Here is a 19,466-nt window from a genome sequence, read left to right on the forward strand (position 1 = left end):
TATAGCTATCAGCACCAGGGAAAAATGGTCAAGTTCAAGGCCCCTGCCATATCCATGCTCGGCTCTTCTGGAATTGATGAGTAACTGCACTTTTGAAAATGAAGTTTTTAAGAACATTGGAAAATGTTAAGTGAGGAAAGCAGGCTGCCAAATTATATATTCAGCAGGATCTCAGGAGAAAGCAGGTACACAGAGAAAAAGACGGCGCAGATGCCGCCTGCAGGTCCACGGCAGCTCCACCGTCCGAGGGCAGGGAGCAGACCCAGTGCCCCCTTCTGCTCTTTCCCAGCCCCTCACCCGCTGTCCACTGCCCTGGGTGGGGCACCCAGAGAGGAGCGCATGGACTTTGACTCGGGGGCTGTCACTTGTGCACTGGCTTAATATAACCTGGGCCACTCTCTTCATACCCAGAACCTCAGTCTCTTCACCTGTAAAGGGGCCCGGTTGCGTCCACCTCAAGGGGGCTGCTGTGGAGACTCTATCATCTGACTCAGCACTTGGCAGTGTGGGGCCCATGGGGGTCTAAAGAAATGACAGCTCTTGTGGGGGTTAGCATACAAGTGCATGTGTGTGTCTATCAAAAGCTGCAAGACGAGGTAAATCACAGGGGAGAGGAATAACGACGGAAAATGGGAAAGCAGTGGAGTCCTTCTGGCCACACGACTCCTCCACTAACCACTCCGTCCTGACCACGCTGACTGCTCTTGTCTTCAGGAAAGAGGAAGCTGGGTGGCAATCGATGGTGCAAGGTGCATCCAGCCCTCCCAGAGGGGCAGCATGGAGCATGATGGGAACATCTGCGGGGATTTTACCCCTGGTAGTCAGGAGGACTTCCTGGAGGAAGGAACATCTAAGCTGAGACCGGAAGAAAATGTGGGGGCCAGTCGGTGGAGAGGGAGGAATTCACTTCAAGCAGAAGGAGGTAGGGCTGCGTGTGTAAAGCCACAGGTGGTAAAGGGCAGGGTGGGTTTGGGAAGCCTCGATGGAAGGTCATGTATAGGTGAGGTGGTGCTGGGAGGTGGTGCTGGGAGGTGAGGCTGGCGGTGAGTGTGGGTCTCTCAGGTCAGCTGAAAGCTTCCCCGCTAGACGGGGATCCGCTCACAGACCCCAGTGAGTCCCTGAGTGTGTCTGGCAGGAGCCCACAGCCAGACAAGACCTTTTGGCCAGAAGGCACCAGGTGTACCTTCTTGCTGGCTTTTTGGATGAGTTCTAGGGTCAGAGGCCCACGTTCTTTTGAGAAGTCTTAACGAAAATGACCACCCCACTCAGGGAGGCTAGCGAGAACTGTGGCTTTGGTGGGCAGTGTGGGCCTGACGGAGCCGCCCACAGGACTGCCCTGAAAGCCCTTTTTGGGGAGTGGAGACAGCCTGGCGCTGGCCTGTGGTGGTTGCCATGGCAGCAGGACCCAAGTGACCCTCACTTTCCTAGAGTGATCGCCCCCGTCGTGGGGATGTGCTCTGGCTGGCTGTCAGGTGGGGGGAGTCATCGTGGCTGAGTCGCTGAGCAGGTGCTCAGGAGGCGCTCTGCCGGGACAGGAGTGTGTGTGACAGCCCAGGACACAGGGGCCCCCAGGCCGGGCCTGCAGGAGGGTTCGGCTGGAGCTGGGTTAGGCCTCACTCTCAGGGAGCCCTCTCAGTGACTGCTGGGGGCACCCCGGCCCGGCCCGGGGGTAAGCTGGCCCCTCACGCCCGCTCAGGTGGTGGATGTCCCCGCTCCCTGCCCCTGCCATCACTTCGTCCTCCCCATTGCTCCTCCAGCGGTGCCCCCACTGCCTGCAGCAGCCCAGCTGCTTTCCTCGCTGCCGCTCGGATCGCCCCCCAGGCCCTGGCTCCCCCTCTCCTGTATGATGCCCAGGGTGCCCTTTGCCCTGGCAGACGTCCTCATCACCAGTCTCCCGCAGTATTCTGGCCTCCTGTGCCTTAGCCCGAGTGTTCTTTCGGAAGGAAAATCTTGACTATTACTTTGCTCTCCTAGGTTTAACCCTTTCAGCTGCCCCCCTCCCCCTGCCATCTTTCACGGAGGGAGACAGCTCTGAAGTTCTCCGATCTCTTTTTCCCCACTCCTGTCTCGCATCCATCCTCACGGACTCCTGGTCCCCTTCAGGCTGGCTCTTCCCGACCTCCTGCCTCCCTCCTTGCTCAGAAGCCTGCCCACCTCCCCAGTCGAAATTAAGCTTCACCTCTTTTACTTATTTATCTAACTTTGTTTATTTAACTTTTAGCCGTGCTGGGTCTTTGTTGCTGGGCGTGGGCTTTCTCTGGTTGCGGCGAGCGAGGGCTCCTCTTCGTTGCGGTGCCCAGGCTCTAGGGTGCCCGGGCTTCAGTCCTGTGGCATGTGGGCTTAGTTGCTCTGTGGCATGTGGGGTCTTCCTGGGCCAGGGATCAAACCTGGGTCCCCTGCATTGCAAGGCGGATTCTTAACCACTGGACCACCAGGGCAGCCCCATTCACTGGCTCCAGTTATTTCACAGAGGCCAGCTCTTTCTTCTCATGGTGTCTCCACTGGTGCTACCTGTTTATACGTTGGCTTAATATCTCCCCTTCCATCAGACTGTTGTGAGCCCTTTTGTTTCCCAGAGATTCAGTCAGTGAGTGATGTCCTTGGCACATAGTGGACCCTGAGTAAATGTCTGTGGAATAAACCCGACGAATGACTGACAGTTGCCCAATCTTTCCAAGGCTGTGTTTGCACACCGTTGAAATGAAGAGAACTTCCCCCGCTGACCTCCTGGGTCTGCATGAGGATCATGTGATGCCATAACGTGGAATGTGGTGCACCGAAGTTAAAATATAATGTCATGACTCCTTCTAACCAGGTCAGAGCGATTGAAGGCAGGAGGAGAAGGGGATGACAGAGGATGAGATGGTTAGATGGCATCACTGATGGACATGAGTTTGCGCAAGCTCCGGGAATCGGTAATGGAGAGGGAAGCCTGGCGTGCTGTAGTTCATGGGGTCGCAAAGAGTCGGACATGATTGAGTGACAACTGAACTGAACAAGGTCATACCCTCCACGTCCCCCCTCTAATTTTTGAGTGAGTACTTCTTAGGATAAAAAGATGGGGGAGCAGGGTGAAGCCCCATTTGATGATCTGCATTGAGAGTGGGCACAGCAGAGAGGTGAGAGCCCTGCGGCTCAAGGGCAGATGTGACCCTCAGCCTGGAAGGGTCCCCGAGTGCCCTTCCCGGTGCCCTCTGGTGTGGACTGAAGGAGCGCCTGGCAGTGTCTAAGCGAGCTCCAGCCCGAGGCCTAGAGCATTCCCCCTGCTGGTGGGCTGCGTTGGTGCCTGGGAGCTGTGAAGAGCGGGGGAGGGTTGAGGAGACCAGATGGGCTTTCCAGGAGAGAAAACAGGTGGTGTTAGAAGCCCGCTATCAACAAAATTAACGTTGACTTCTGGAAAAATCTACAAGGGGTTTGTGAGAGAACTCTTGGTTGCAAGAGACAGAATACTCAGTTCCTAGTAACTTAAAGCAAAAAAAAAGTGAACCCATTGGTCTAGGGGTGAAAAGGCTGAGGACCGTGCAGCTTCCGGTGTGGCTGTCCTCGCGGTCAGATGTCCTTGTGTCTTGGTCCCACCTCTGTCCCTCTTGGCTACCCCTGTGGTGACCCCCTTTCAGCTCCGGCTCCCAGCCGTTCTCTCATTCATCTGCTTTGCAGCCCAGCTGGTGAGGAAGTGCCTCTTCCCCTCTCCTGCCTGCTGCAGACCGGGGCTGGCACCTCATGGCCTCGGGTTGGCCAGGCCTGGGTGACGTGTCCTTCGTAGGAGCTCTGAGCCAGTAACACACTGACTGCGTGGGGCTCAGATGGTTCTCCAAGGAAGGAGGTGAATGGACACCAGGCAGTCAGTAGAAACCACGGCGCTGCAGGACTAAAAAGCAGTTGTGTGCTTGCCAGGAGCCAGCATGCATTCCCCCCAAACCATTCACTCTTTTCTGAGTTCTTAGACTCACAGGATCTGTTCGTACTGAAGCTAGAGCCAGTGTGTGTCTTGATTTGGAAAGGCACCTCTCACTCCCAGGGCACAGGGCTTTAGAACCTTGGTGATTCCATCTCATCCTTGTTTTGCAGAAGAGCTGGAACCCCAGGTCCTCCTGGTGGCAGAGAATCTCTGGCTCGTTCTGTGAGTATGGAGAGGGGGGGGGGGTGTCTGCCACGTGATACAGTCCAACTGGATGACCATGACTTGTTGAAAATAGCAGCCATCTCAAAGAATTAATGATTTACTCCTAGAGATGGGAGGGGTTTCTCGTGATCAAAGGCCATTAAGCATAGCATTCTTCTGTTCCACAGTTTAATAATAAATTGTGTAACATCACAGAAGTGAAGTCTGCTTGTCCAAGCTATTGTGTTCAGTCACTAAGTCGTGTCCCACTCTGTGACCCCATGAACTGCAGTATGCCAGGCTCCCCTGTCCTTCACCATCTCTCAGAGCTTGCTCAAACTCATGTCCATTGAATCGGTGATGCTATCCAGTCTCATCCTCTGTTGCTCCCTTCTCCTCCTGCTCTCAATCATTCCCAGCATCAGGGTCTTTTCTAATGAGTTGACTCTTTGCGTCAGGTGGCCAAAGTATTGGAGCTTCAGCTTCAGCATTGGTCCTATAGATACGTAAAACCCAGGATGGCCATTCTTCCATTCATCTATGGACAGATGTCCATCCATCTGTCCCTCATCCATCCATCCCTAAAGGGCTGTCAGTGGGAAGAGGGGTCAGTCTGGCCTTGTGTTGTGTTAGTCCAGAGAGCAGGGTGAGGAGCTGTGGATGGGAGCATGTTGTAGGTGAGAGGTGGATGAGCGGTGGTGGTTGAACCTGAAGGCTCTGCAGTCAGTCGGCCTGAGTCTGATTCCCTGTTCCACCTCTCACCCTGTGACCAGGGTAGATAACCTCCCTCTGCTTCAGGTTTGTCATCTGTCAGATGATGTTTATGATAATACCTACCTTGTACTTCAGTTCAGTTCAGTCGCTCAGTCGTGTCCAACTCTTTGCGACCCCATGAATCGCAGCATGCCAGGCCTCCCTGTTCATCGCCATCTCCTGGAGTTCACTCAGACTCATGTCCATCGAGTCCGTGATGCCATCCAGCCATCTCATCCTGGGTCGTCCCCTTCTCCTCCTGCCCCCAATCCCTCCCAGCATCAGAGTCTTTTCCAATGAGTCAGCTCTTCTCATGAGAGTTGTACTTGTACTTAGTGGTAAGGATTGAGTTAATTCTTGCCCTTAGAAGCATTTTATTTATTTATTTATTTTTTTGGTGACTGCTGAATGCGTGATTACTGTTACCTGGAGGTGGGAGGTGAGGTGGTGTTTTGTCTCAGAATAATTTCCAAGATTGCAGTACTCTCAGAAGGGGCTTTGGCACCTCCTGGAGCCTGTGCTCCCCGCCGTTGGCCAGGCGGCACCCCCTGCTGGGGACGCTGCAGGCCTCCAAGGGCTCATCCCCACTCTGCCAGGAGGGTGGCACCAATGGCCTCCAGAGTCTCCATCCCCAGCTGTCCGCGCATCCCTCAGCAACCTCTGTGAGATGTCTTGTTCTTAATCCTTTTTACCCAAAGAAAACTCTTTTTTGCCCTTTTATATCTTCTGTTGACATTTAAAACTCCTTCCCTTTGTTCTGACCTTATTGAATAGAGAGCATAATTTCTTGGAATTCTCTGTATAATGAATGCTCGTGTACTTACAGATTCTGGTCAAGATTCTCCTCAACCTTTACTTTGAGGGAACTTGCATCATTTGGTACAGAAAAAATTTTAGGAAGTCCTCAGAAGGATGATGTAAGATGAAAATGCTGCCTTAGCTCTCACTATTTCTGCAGATGTGACCCCCTTGTAATACACATACCAGCCGAGTAACCCTGCTCCTAGAGATTGCATTGAAATTGGTTCAGACTCCTCTAATTGCATATAGTAGGAATGCTGCAGGCTTCTCAGGCTCTCTACAAGTTTTCCTGAAGCTGACAGGGTGGGGAGATCTGTGTGGGTGGGACTATCGCCTCAAATCATTCCTGGCTCCTCTTTCATGCCTGCAGTAGATGACATCAGCTTGTACATCACACTGGCCTGCTCTGTCATCTCTGTGCCACAGTGGCTCACGTGCAGGACAAATGGTCCAATCGTCTCACTATTCTGAATACTCCTACCAGGATTCAGGATGTAGGGAGATTTTGACTGAAGAACTGGGGCAAAGAAGTATGTATATGTCGGCTATTGAGGGTGGAGGGGAAGAAACAGGGTGGGGTATTACTCTGTTTCTGCAAACCAGATGCTCAAAATTGAATATTAGATTTGACTTCCAGTAGCAAAGCAGCAGTTCCCATCAGACTAACGTTCCTGCACTTGACAATTATAAACTGAACAAAACCACAACAAACTGCCTAAAGGTATTGGAGAGCAGCAACAAGCAAGTGGACCGAGAAGGGAGCCTCCCCTTAGAAGAGGGAAATGGAACTGGGTGAATTTCCTGCTTCATGTTTTTCTGCAGGAGACCAGGCTCCAGTCTGTACCAGGCAGAGCAGCTAAAATTCAGATAGGAAACCTGCAGTGTTACTGACTTGAAGAGCCAGAGGACATAATTTGGGGGCAACCAGAGCAGCTAGTGAGGAGGGAAATCTCGGAAAAGAAGGAGTCAGAGAGGAAGCCACAAGTTCTGCGTATAGACTCGACCCGAATCTCTGATGACGCCTGAGTCCATGGATGGGGCAGATTCCAAGAAGCTCAGCTCATACTAAGAGAACTGAACAGAAATTTCTACTGCTGCACAGAACAGAGGAGACAGAGTTTGAAATTTGACTAGAGGCAAGTTAGCTCCCTGTTTAAAAAAAAAATTTGAGTTTATGTTCTTCAGAGAAACATAACAGAATCCAGAACTTATACAATACAAATTTTGTATTAATAATATCTAGTGTGTGTTAGTTACGTAGCCATGTTTGACTCTTTGTGACCCTATGGACTGTAGCCCACTAGGCCCCTCTATTCATGGAATTCTCCAGGCAAGAATACTGGAGTGGGTTGCCATCCCCTTCTCCAGGGGATCTTCTCAATCCAGGTCTCCTGAATTGCAGGCAGATTGTTTACCATCTGAGCCACCAGAGAAGCCCAATAATCCCTAGTATTTCACTCCAAAGTACTCAATATAGTAGGAAATAGGAAAAGGGGACCTATATTCAAGAGAAAGGGCTTCTCTCCAAGATAATCCCAGTGTTGAAATTAGCAGACAGTTGTTTTAAAACAGTTGTGACAATGCTCAGAGACACAAAGGAAAATATAGTCACAGTGAGTAAAAAAATAGGAAATCTCTGTATAGAAATAGAAACTTATAAGGGGACAAAAAGTCTAGAACTGAAAAATATAGTAGTGTCTGAAATAAAGAGTGTGTGCTTTGGACTCTATTGCAGAATGGAGAGGACGGAAGAAGGAGCCAGTGAATCTGGAAATAAGAGTAATAGAAATTATTCAAACTGAAAGCAGAGAAAAAGAATAGAGGGAAAAAGGAATAGATATTCAGGGATCTCTAGACAATAGCCAGAGGTATTTGTGTAATATATAAGAGGATGAGATGGTTGGATGGCATCACTGACTCAATGGACACGAGTGTGGGTGGACTCCGGCAGTTGGTGATGGACAAGGAGGACTGGTGTGCTGTGGTTCATGGGGTTGCAAAGAGTCGGACACGACTGAGCGACTGAACTGAACTGAATAGTGTATGTGTAATCTATAGTAGTATTTGTACACACACTGTTGTTGTTCAGTTGCTAAGTCATATCCAACTCTTTGTGACCCTATGGACTGCAGCACACCAGGCTTCCCTTTGCTGTCCTTCACTATCTGCCAGAGTTGGCTCAAACTCATGTCCATTGAGTCAGTGATGCCATCCAATCATCTCATCTGTGTCACCTCCTTCTCCTCCTACCCTCAATCTTTCTCAGTGTCAGGGTCTTTTCTAATGAGTCAGCTCTTTGCATCAGGCAGCCAAAGTATTGGAGCTTCAGCTTCAGCACCCGTCCTTCTAGTGAATATTCAGGGTTGATTTCCTTTAGGATTGACTGGTTTAATCTCCTTGCTGTTCAAGGGACTCTCAAGAGTCTCCTCCAGCACCACAGTTCGAAAGCATCAATTCTTCAGTGCTCAGACTTCTTTGTTGTCCAACTCTCACATCCATACATGACTACTGGGAAAATCATAGCTCTGGCTATACGGACCTGTGTTGGCAAAGTGATGTTTTTGCTTTTTAGTATGTTGTCTAGGTTTGTCACAGGTTTTCTTCCAAGGAGCGAGCATCTTTTAATTTAGTCACTGTCCACAGTGATTTTGGACCCTAAGAAAATAAAATCTGTCACCGTTTCTACCTTTTCTCTACCCGTTTGCCATGCAGTGATGGGACCAGATGCCATGATCTTCGGTTTTTTTGAACGTTGAGTTGTAAGCCAGTTTTTTCACTCTCCTTTTTCAGCTTCATCAGGATGCTCTTTGGTTCCTCTTTGCGTTCTGTCATTAGAGTTGAATCATCTGCATATCTGAGGTTGTTGATATTTCTCCTGGCACTCTTGATTCCAGCTTGTGGTTCATCTAGCCCAGCATTTTGAATGATGTACTCTGCATTTAAGTTAAATAAGCAGGGTGACGATATACGGCCTTGACGTACTCCTTTCCCAATTTGAAACCAGTCCGTTGTTCTGTGTCTGGTTCTAACTGTCGCTTCCTAATTGGAGTCAAAGATGAGAGAGATGGGGAAGAAAAAGCTGTTCAAAGAAATAATGCCTAAAACCTCACCAAATTTGGTGAAAATATGTACATTTCCAGATTCAAAAGAAAAGGAAAGCCAAACCCTGCAGATCCCAAACGAGACAAATGTAAAGGCAATCACACTGTGACCTAGCATAGTTAAGCTTCTGGAAACCAAAGATAAAGAGGAAAATCTTAAAAGTAGCCCGAGAAAAATGAATGTTGTGTGGAAAGGAATAATGATATTAAAAAAATGTATACTGACTTATTATCAGAAATAGTAGAGTTCAGAGACAGTGGAATGGCACCTTTAGAGTGCCATTAAAAACATTTCAACTCATGATTCTGTATCCTTTAAGAATGAAGGTGAAATAAAGACATTTTCAGATGAATGAAAAGTAGGCGAGAATTTGTTGAGCAGGTGTGCTCTGCAGAAACGTTAAGGAAGTTCTTTAGGACAGAGAAATATGATATCAGATAGAAACTCATATCTCTAGGAAGAACTGAAGAGGCTGTAAATGGTGAATATGTGGGAAGATATAAAAGACTGTGTTTTCCTCTTACATTAAAAAAATACACGACTGTTTAAAGCAAACATTATCACATTATATTGTGGGTTTATAACATGTGGGTGTAATACATAACATGTGGGTGTATAGCATAAAGGATAGGGGATTAAGAAAAGATATTTATGGTTGCAAGCTTCTTATATTTTATGTAAACTGGTACAGTTTAACTCTAAGATGACTTTAAAATATTAAGCATATGTAAAAAATGTTGAGGCATAGCTCAAAGGAGGAAAAGAGGAATAAAGCACAGGTGAAAACAGAAAAAAAAAAGAGCAGAGTGATAGGTGTAAATCTGCTCGTATTAACAAGTATATTCTATGTACAGCAATTAAATGCTACACTTAAAGGAGATTGTCAGGGGGCTTCCTCGGTAGTCCAGTGTTGAGACTTCACCTTCCAGCGCAGGGGGTGTGGGTTCAGTCCCTGGCAGGGAGCTAAGATGCCATACGCCTGTCAGCCAAGAAAACATAAAATAGAAGTAATATTGTAAAAAATTATTTCAATAAAGACTTAAAAAATGGTCCACATTAAAATTTTAAGATTAAAAAAAAAATCTTCAAAAAGGAGATTGTTAGAATGGATACAAAAGCAAGACTAAATTGTATACTGTTGGCAAGAGGTGTACTTCAAACAAAAAAGAAAGAAGCTAAAAGTAAATGCATGGAATTAAAGGGATATCGTCCAAATAGTAAGCTTAAGAAGACTGAAAGTATTGTAATATTGAACCATAAAATAGGCTTCAAGACAAAAGGTATCAGCAGAGATAAGGGGGACTTTTCGTAATGATAAAAGGATCAATTCATCACGAAGACATAGCAATCTCTACCTAATAACAGAGCTTCAAAATACATGAAGATGTTTTCACAGAATTAAAGGGAGAATAAACAAATCTATAGTCATAGTTGGATATTATAACACTTCTCTCCAAGTAATTGACAGAACAACTAGACAGATCAATAAAGACAGAAGATCTGAATAACATTGTCAGCTACCTTAACTAAAGTTTAGGGAACACTATACATAAAGTTCAGGGTATGGGTGTTTTTCAAATGCAAATAGTACTTCTCTAAGGTAGGGCAGGAGCTATGATGTAATGCAAATCTCAATACATTTAAAAGGGTTTAAACAATAGCCTAGTCTCCGATCACAATGGAATTAAATTTTTAATAAATAATAATGACTGAAAAATAAAAAAAAATAACTCCACAAACATTTGACCATTAAATCACACACTTCTAAATAACTTATGAGAACTTATGCTTTTGGCAGAGATGGAGTAATACGGGGCCAGATTTATGCTTCAGGCTTAAAGAATAACAGAGGAAATGTAAGGGAACAGTGATTTTCAGATACTGAACAGCAGGTACTGTAGACAGTGGTCCCTGAGAGAGGAAAAATGACATGGTCCCGGAGATTGTTTCAGGCTACTGCCAGGTGAGAGTTTCTGGCCTGTAGCACAGGGAGGAGACACCCAGACAGGTCCCAGTGATCTGCCTGGGCTGAGGAGGCAGAGCTGGAATCCAGGAACATCACGGCAGCTAGAGTTCTCAAAACAGAGAATCAGGCAGTAGAGTGCTCCCCGGGGCGAGAGGGGGTGCTCCAGAGATCTGTAGGAGCTTCCCTCAACATCTTCAGGGAAATACTGATCAGTACATGTGTATGAGGCAGCTCCCCCAGGTGAGGAAAGAGCCACTTGAAAGTAATAAGATGAACAATCCCCAGAGCTCACAGGACCATGAATATTTCATATTCCTATAAGCCAGAGTGGGAAATCCTTGTAATTCACAAGGGTATTGCCTTAGGAGTGAAGTAAAACAGCCCTAAATAAATGCTGCTGTGGTTTCTCCTATCAAAGCTTAGAGACTATTAGATAGTTCAAGAAGTGAACATTTTCCAAGTAATCTAATTGTGTCCCAGAACAAACCTTAAGAGTATTATAGGAAAAAAAAAAAATCCACCAAAGTAAAATTCATGGTGTCTTGCTTCTGAACAAAGATTACAAGGCATGTGAAAGAATTAGAAAAATCTGAACCATGATGAGAAGAAAAATGAAAAGTAGAAACACACCCACAAATGTCGCAGATGATGCAAATAGTAAATAAGAATGTGGCACCGACTTTTATAAATATGCCCCATATATATGCAAAGAAGTAGAGAAAAGCTCGAGCATGTAAAGGAAGATAGAAGAAAAATCCAAATCAAACTCTAGAGGTGAAAAGTGTTTTGGATGAAAAATAAACTAGATGTAATTATTTGCAAATCATTAACTGTAAAATAAGAGGTTAGCAAATTTGAAAACCAGAAACTATCTAAAGTGGAACACAGATAGTAAAAAGTTTGGGAGAAAAATAAGCAGAGCATCAGTGAACTGTGAGACAACTTCATGCTTACCCAATATACATGAAATCAGAGTCTTCAGAAGAAGGGAGAGCAGAACAAATTATTTAAATAAGTAATGGCTAAAAGTTTTTCAAATCTGATGAAAAATTAGAAATCCATGTAACCAAAACCTCAGTGAATCTCAACTTATAATGATAAAGGGTTCAGTTACATGAGGTGCTTAACATTAGGGGCATAAATATGTATACACCTACATCATGAGAAATGCTGGACTGGAAGAAACACAAGCTGGAGTCAAGATTACCAGGAGAAATATCAATAACCTCAGATATGCAGATGACACCAGCCTTATGGCAGAAAGTGAAGAGGAACTAAAAAGCCTCTTGATGAAAGTGAAAGAGGAGAGTGAAAAAGTTGGCTTAAAGCTCAACATTCAGAAAACGAGATCATGGCATCCAGTCCCATCACTTCATGGGAAATAGATGGGGAAACAGTGGAAACAGTGTCAGACTTTATATTTGGGGGCTCCAAAATCACTGCAGATGGTGACTGCAGCCATGAAATTAAAAGACGCTTACTCCTTGGAAGGAAAGTTATGACCAACCTAGATAGCATATTCAAAAGCAGAGACATTACTTTGCCGACTAAGGTCCGTCTAGTCAAGGCTATGGTTTTTCCAGTAGTCATGTATGGATGTGAGAGTTGGACTGTGAAGAAGGCTGAGTGCCGAAGAATTGATGCTTTTGAACTGTGGTGTTGGAGAAGACTCTTGAGAGTCCCTTGGACTGCAAGGAGATCCAACCAGTCCATTTTGAAGGCGATCAGCCCTGGGATTTCTTTGGAAGGAATGATGCTAAAGCTGAAACTCCAGTACTTTGGCCACCTCATGTGAAGAGTTGACTCATTGGAAAAGACTCTGATGCTGGGAGGGATTGGGGGCAGGAGGAGAAGGGGCCGACAGGGGATGAGATGGCTGGATGGCATCACGGACTCGATGGACGTGAGTCTGAGTGAACTCTGGGAGTTGGCGATGGACAGGGAGGCCTGGCACGCTGCGATTCATGGGGTCGCAGAGTCGGACACGACTGAGCGACTGAACTGAACTGAACTGAATAAGAGTTTTAAAATTCATGAAGCAAAACTGATAGAAATGCTTGAAGAGTCAATCATATCCACAATTATAGTTGGAGCTTTCAACACCCTTTTCTCAATAATCAATAGATCAAGTAGGCAGAAAATCAGTAAAGGTATAGAAAACTTGAACAACACTATCACTCAACTTGGCCGAATTGACATTGATAGAATACTCCATGTAACAGCAGAGTACACATTCTTTTCAAGTGTACATGGAATGTTTACCAAGATAGACCATATTATAGGCCACAAAACAAGGCTCTCAGTAAATTTAGAAGGGTTGAAATTATTCAAAGTATATTATCTAATGATAATAGGATTAAATTAAAAATCAATAACAGATATTCCAAATATTTGGAAACTAAACAGCACATTTGTAAATAATCTCTGAGTCCCGGGAGAAGCTGATAGGAATATTAGAAAATGCAAATGAAAACCCAACATATAAAATTTTGTGGACTGTAGCCAGAGCAGTTCTCAGATGGTAATTTATAGCATTAATGCCTGTATTAATAAAGAAGAAAAGTTCAAATCAATGGTCTTAGCTCCCACTTTAAGACATACGGAAAAGGAAAATTCAACCCAAAATAAGCAAAAGAAAGGTGATAAAGATAGAGCAGAAATAATTCAGATAGAACACAGATAAATAGTAAAGTCAGTGAAATAAAAAAACTGATTCCTTGCAATCAATGAAAGTGATAAAACTTTAACCACTCATCAGGAATAAAAAAGATACAAATTACCAATATTAGGAATGAGAGAAGTGACTTAATTACAAATTCTGAAGATATTAAGAGAGTACTAAGGTAATGTTGGGCTTCTCTGGTGGCTCAGTGGTAAAGAATCCACCTGTCAATGCAGGAGGCATGGGTTTGATCCCTGGGTCAAGAAGATCCCCTGAGAAAGGACATAGCAACCCACTCCAATATTCTTGTCTGGGAAATCCCACGGACAGAGGAGCCTGGTGGGCTATAGTCCATGGTGCTGCAAGAGTTAGACATGAGTTAGCAACTAAACAACAAGAACAAAGGTAATGTTATGATCAACTTTCTGGCAAGGAATTCTGCAACTTAGATGACCTGGATAAACCCCTTAAGAGACTCAGACACTTAAAGCTCACCAACAAAATTAGATAACTCCCAAAGCCTTGTCTCTATTAAAGAAATTGAATTCCTATTTAAAACCCTTCCCATAAAGAAAACTCTATGCCCCAAAACTTCACTAGTGAATTTTGCCAAATATTTAAGGAAGAAGTAGTAGCAATTTGTTGTGAGTTGAATTGTGTCTCTCTCAAAATTTGTATTTTGAAGTCTTAACCCTCCAGTGGCTCAGAATATGTCATTATTGAAAGATAGGATTTTTATACAGATAATCAAGTTAAAATGAAATCTTCAGAATGGACCCTAACCCAGTATGACTTATGTCTTCATTAAAGGGGAATATTCGGAGACAGGCATAGAGGGAGAACAGCGTATGAACATGAAGACAGCCATCTGCAAGTCAAGAAGAGAGGTCTGGAACAGATCTTTTCCTCACTGCCTGTGGGAGCAATCAGTCCTGCCCTGATTTCAGGCTTTTGGCTTCCAGAACTGTGAGACAGTACATATCTATCTACCACCCAGTTTGTGGTACTTTGTTACAGCAGCCCTAGAAAATTAACACATAATTCTACTCAAACTCTTCCAGGAAATAAAAGAAGAGGAAACATTTTCCAGCTTGTTCTAGGAGGCTACCCTGGTACCAAACCAAGAGAAGAAAGTGATAGGCTACTATCTCTCATGAACATGGATATAAAAATTTTAAATAAAATTTAGCAAATCAATCCTACATACATTCCTTCACTTTAAGCAAACTAGAAATAGAAGATAATTTTTCCAAACTGTTAAGGCACATTTATGAAAACATCACCTCTAGCAGCTTTTTTTGTTGTTTTCTTTTTTTTATTGTATTTGTTTTTAATTGAATGATGATTGCTTTACGATATTGGCTGGATTTCTGTCATACATCAACATGAGTTAACCACAGGTGTACATATGTCCCCCTCCCTCTTGAATCTCCTTCCCACCTCCCACCCATTCCTACCCCTACCTCTAACATCTTATTTAACTATAAAGAGTGATTGCTTTCCCCATAGTGTCAGGAACAAGACGGGGGTGTTCACTCATGCCACATCTATTCAGCATTGTTCTGGAGATTATAGCCTGTGCAATAAGGCAAGAAAAAGAAATAAATGATATCTAGATTGGAAAAGAAGAAGTGAAATTATTTTTGTTCACCTACATGATTGTTCATGTAGAAAATTCTACTGAGTGTTCAGAAAAAGATTCTAGGGCTAATAGTTTAGCAAGTTTGCAGAATTCAAGGTCAATATACAAAAATTAATTGTATTTCTGCCTATTAGAAAAGAACCTGGGTGGGAGGGGGGTTCATGTTTGGGAATGCATGTAAGAATTAAAGATTTTAAAATGTAAAAAATAAAAAACTAAAAAAAAAAAAAAAACTAACCCCCCAAAAAAATAAATAAAATAAAATAAACTTTCAAAAAAAAAAAAAAAAGAAAAGAAAAGAACCTGAAATGAAAAAATTTCAAATACCGTGTATAATGTCATCCAAACATGAAATTAATAGGGATAAATTTGACAAAAGATGTCTAAGATTTTTTTTTTATCAGAAAACTCTAAACCATTGCTTAGATGATTCCTGGGTTGGGAGAATTCCCTGGAGAAGGAAATGGCAACCCACTCCAGTATTTTTGCCTGGAGAATACTATGGACAAAGGAGCCTGGTGGGCTATAGTCCGCTGGGTTGCAAGAGTCAGACATGACTTAGTGACTAAACAGCAGCAAGATAAATTAAATAAAAGGAGCCATATATCCTGTTCACGGATCAGAAGACTCAGTGTTGTTAAGTCATCTCCCCAAATTAGTCGGTGGATTCAGCACAATCCCAGCCCTTGAACACACTTACCCTGAAGGATTCCCAAAGCTTTTGCCAGTAAATGGCATGGTGAAGGCTTGGTCACTGACTGCACAGAAATTTGCTAAGCTGTGCAAGCCTGATGGTGGTCTCTAAAATGATATCCTGGAGGGCAGCAAGGGCTGTCAAGGATGGACTGGAGGCCAGGAGCTGGGGCTGAAAACCAGGAAGAGCCACAAGGCAGGAGCTGGCAGGACCAGGCCAAATGAAGATTCACCCAGAAGTCTGAAACTGTTGTCTCCAGGTGGTGGGAGGATGGCAGATTCTTATTTTTTTCTTTGTGTTTCCTCTCTCTCTCTCTCTCTCTCTCTCTTTTTTTTTTTTTAAATTTCACAGAACACAACTATTTCCAATGTCATCAGAGAAACAGCAGTCCTATTGTTGATTCCTACGGGGTTTTCCTTTCAGTACTTTTGTAGAATTTGGGTATTTTAAAATGGAGATTGTATTTGTTTTATAACAAAGAACAAAAGGCAGGCAGACAGACCGAAAGAACATGACCTGTGGCTGAAGCAATCGGTTTCGAGAGACTAGGGGGAGCTCCTGGTGGGGCCACATCTCAGGAACCAGGAGACGGAAACCCCAGGAAATGTGGGATGAGAAAGCTACAGCACATTTCACTTGTCATATTCTCTCTAAATCTGACTTTCGTTGGACACATAGAATGTCTGCAGTTAATACATCAAGTCATCTTAGCACATTTGACAGAAGCCTTAACTCCTTAATTCCACGGAGGTAGATTGGGATCTCTTAATTACTTAATTGAAGAAAGGTACACATGTCAGGCTGCTGCGGTGTTTGGGAATTAATCTTTAAAACTTGACAGTGAACATTAAATTCAATTAGGGAGAGCGATTAGCAAAGATTCTTCTCTCCTTCACTCTGGGTACCTTGAGAAGCGGCTGACTGGTCTGCATTGATTCGGATGCTATCGCTGTGTATATATCAACCAGGAGAGCCGAGTACGCATTTTTCACTTGGGAGGGGGGTTGTTGGGCAGTTTAGGGACGGATGGATTTCCTGAAATGTGTTTCCACGACTGGTTTAGGAGGCGCTGGCCAAGAAATCAGGCCTCTCTGGTCGCTGATTTGGCCTTGGCATCACAGAGTTCAGAGTCTCTTCTCTCTTTGATTGGGATTCCCATCTACACCCTCCTCCTCCTCCTTCCCCTCCCTCCTGCTCCAACGTCTGGTACTCAGGAGATGTTTGTTGAATGAATAAGTAAATGAATGCATTTAATAGATGGGAGCATTTGGGCACATTTGCTGTAGAGCATATTCATTTTCTGACCCTCTCTCTGCCTCTCTTTAGGGGAAATACAGGGTAGTATTCACAGCTCCCTTCCCCCAGCCCTGCCCCTTGCCCCCCATTTCTAGCAGCAACCAGTCTCTCCATGTGTATTTTCTTTTTGAATTTATTTTTTTTGGTTGGGAGGCCTGTGGGATCTTCCTCCCTGAGCAGGGATCCAACCTGTGCCCTCCGCAGTGGAAATGCAGAATCTCAACCACTGGACCACCAGGAAAGGCCTTCCATGAATATTTTTATAGTCTTATTCCAAGTGTGCAAATAAACATGATAGAGTTTTGCTTTATGTGAGTTTTTATTTATTTTAAATATTTAAAAATACTATTTAATTTATTTATTTGGCTGTGCTGGGTCTAGGTTGAGGCATATAGGATCTAATTCCCTGCCTGGGGCTCAAACCTAGGTCCTCTGCATTGGGAGTGTGGGGTCTTAGCCTCTGGACCACCAGGGAAGTCCCTCCTGTTTGTTTTTAAAATGATGATGAAATACACATAAGATTTACCAATGTAGCCATTTTTCAGTGTAGATTCATTGGCATTAAGGTAGCTTCCCTGGTGGTCCAGTGGCTAAGACTCCGCACTCCCAATGGACCTAGGTTTGATCCCTGGGTCAGGAAGATTCCCCCGGAGGAAGAAATGGCTACCCACTCCAGTATTCTTGCCTGGGAAATCCTGTGGACAGAGAAACCTGTTGGGCTATACAGTCCATGGGGTCACAAAAGAGTTGGACAGCACTTAGTGACTAGACAACAACAAATCTAAGTACATTCACATTGTTGTACAGCCATCACCACCGTGCATCTGCAGAACTCATCTTGCAAAATTGAAACTCTGTTCCCGTTAACATGGTCCCCATTTTCCCCTCTCGGCAGTCCCAGGTAACCACTGTCCTACTTTCTACCATGCCTTTGACTGCTCTCGGAACCTCTTGTATGTGAGATTATACTTTTTGTGACTGGCTCCCTTCACTCAGCGTGAGGTCTTCAGGGTTTATCCATATGGTGGGATGTGTCAGAATTTCATTTCTTCTTAAGATAGTAATATTCCACGGTGTAAGTGTACATGTATGTGATATATATGTATATATATAGATCACCTTTTGTTTATCCATTTATTCATCAGTGGACTCTTGGGTTGCTTCCATCTTTTGACTGTTGTGAATAATGAATGCAGCTATGGACATTCAGTCCAGTTCAGTTCAGTTGCTCAGTCGGGTCCAGCTCTCTGTGACCCCACGGACTGCAGCACAACCCCATGGACTGCAGCACGCCAGGCCTCCCTGTCCATTACCAACTCTCAGAGCCTTCTCAAACTCATCATGTCCATTGAGTTGGTGATGCCATCCAACCTCTCATCTTCTGTCGTGTCCTTCTCCTCCTGGCTTCAATCTTTCCCAGCATCAGGGTCTTTTCAAATGAGTCAGTTCTTCACATCAGGTGGCCAAAAGATTGTAGCTTCAGCTTCAGCATCAGTCCTTCCAGTGAATATTCAGGACTGATCTCCTTTAGGATTGACTGGTTTTATCTTGCAGTCCAAGAGACTCTCAGGAGCCTTCTCCAACACCACAGTTCAAAAGCATCAATTCTTTGACACTCAATTTTCTTTATGGTCCAACTCTAACATCCATACATGACTGCGGGAAAAACCATAGCTTTGACTAGACGTACCCTTGTCAGTAAAGTCACGTCTCTGCTTTTTAATGTGCTGCCTAGGTTGGTCATAGCTTTTCTTCCAAGGAGCAAGCGTCTTTTAACTTCATGGCTGCAGTCACCAGCTGCAGTGATTTTTGTCACTGTTGTGAAAGTTCTAGGGCCTACAACAGATTTCCCAATGTAGGGATCTGGCAAAGGGACTGAGGATCCCCAGGGAATTTGACTTTGAAGGCCAGTGGGATTTGATTACAGAACGTCCACAGGACTGGGGAAACAGCCTCTTGGAGGGCACAAACAAAACCTTGTGTGCACCAGGACCCAGGAGAAAGGAGCAGTGGCCCCACAAGAGGCTGAGCCAGACTTGCCTGTGAGTCTCCGGTGGAGGCGTGGGTTGAGTGGCTGCCATGGGGTCAGGGGCACTGAATACAACAGTTCTGGTGTAAGCCCTTTTGAAGGAGGTCACCATTACCACCCTTACCCCTACCACAGTTTGGCCTCAGGCCAAACTACAGGGAGGGAACACAGCCTCATCCATCAACAGCTGTGAACACTGGGGTACACATATGTCTTTGAGACCGTGGTTTTACTTTTTTGAGCATATATACACCAGTGGAATTGCTGGTTCATATTATAATTCTGTGTTTAATTTTTTGAGGTTTCGCTATACTTTTTTCCCCTCTCGTGGCCAGACCATTTTGCATTTCCATCAACAATGTACAAAGGTTCTGATTTGTCCACATCTTTGCCAACACTTACCTTCTTCTCCTTTCTTT

At 44.6% G+C, this 19,466-nt stretch overlaps 1 protein-coding gene across 3 annotated transcripts in view; it reads left to right on the forward strand.

Annotated features, from left to right (window-relative positions):
- WDR25 (WD repeat domain 25) overlaps positions 1–19,466 on the forward strand; it is a 144,620-nt gene that overhangs the window by 66,327 nt on the left and 58,827 nt on the right. The gene's annotated exons all lie outside the window — the stretch shown is intronic.

The sequence above is a fragment of the Ovis canadensis genome, chromosome 18, assembly GCF_042477335.2.
Source record: "Ovis canadensis isolate MfBH-ARS-UI-01 breed Bighorn chromosome 18, ARS-UI_OviCan_v2, whole genome shotgun sequence".
Classification (NCBI taxonomy): Eukaryota; Metazoa; Chordata; class Mammalia; order Artiodactyla; family Bovidae; genus Ovis; species Ovis canadensis.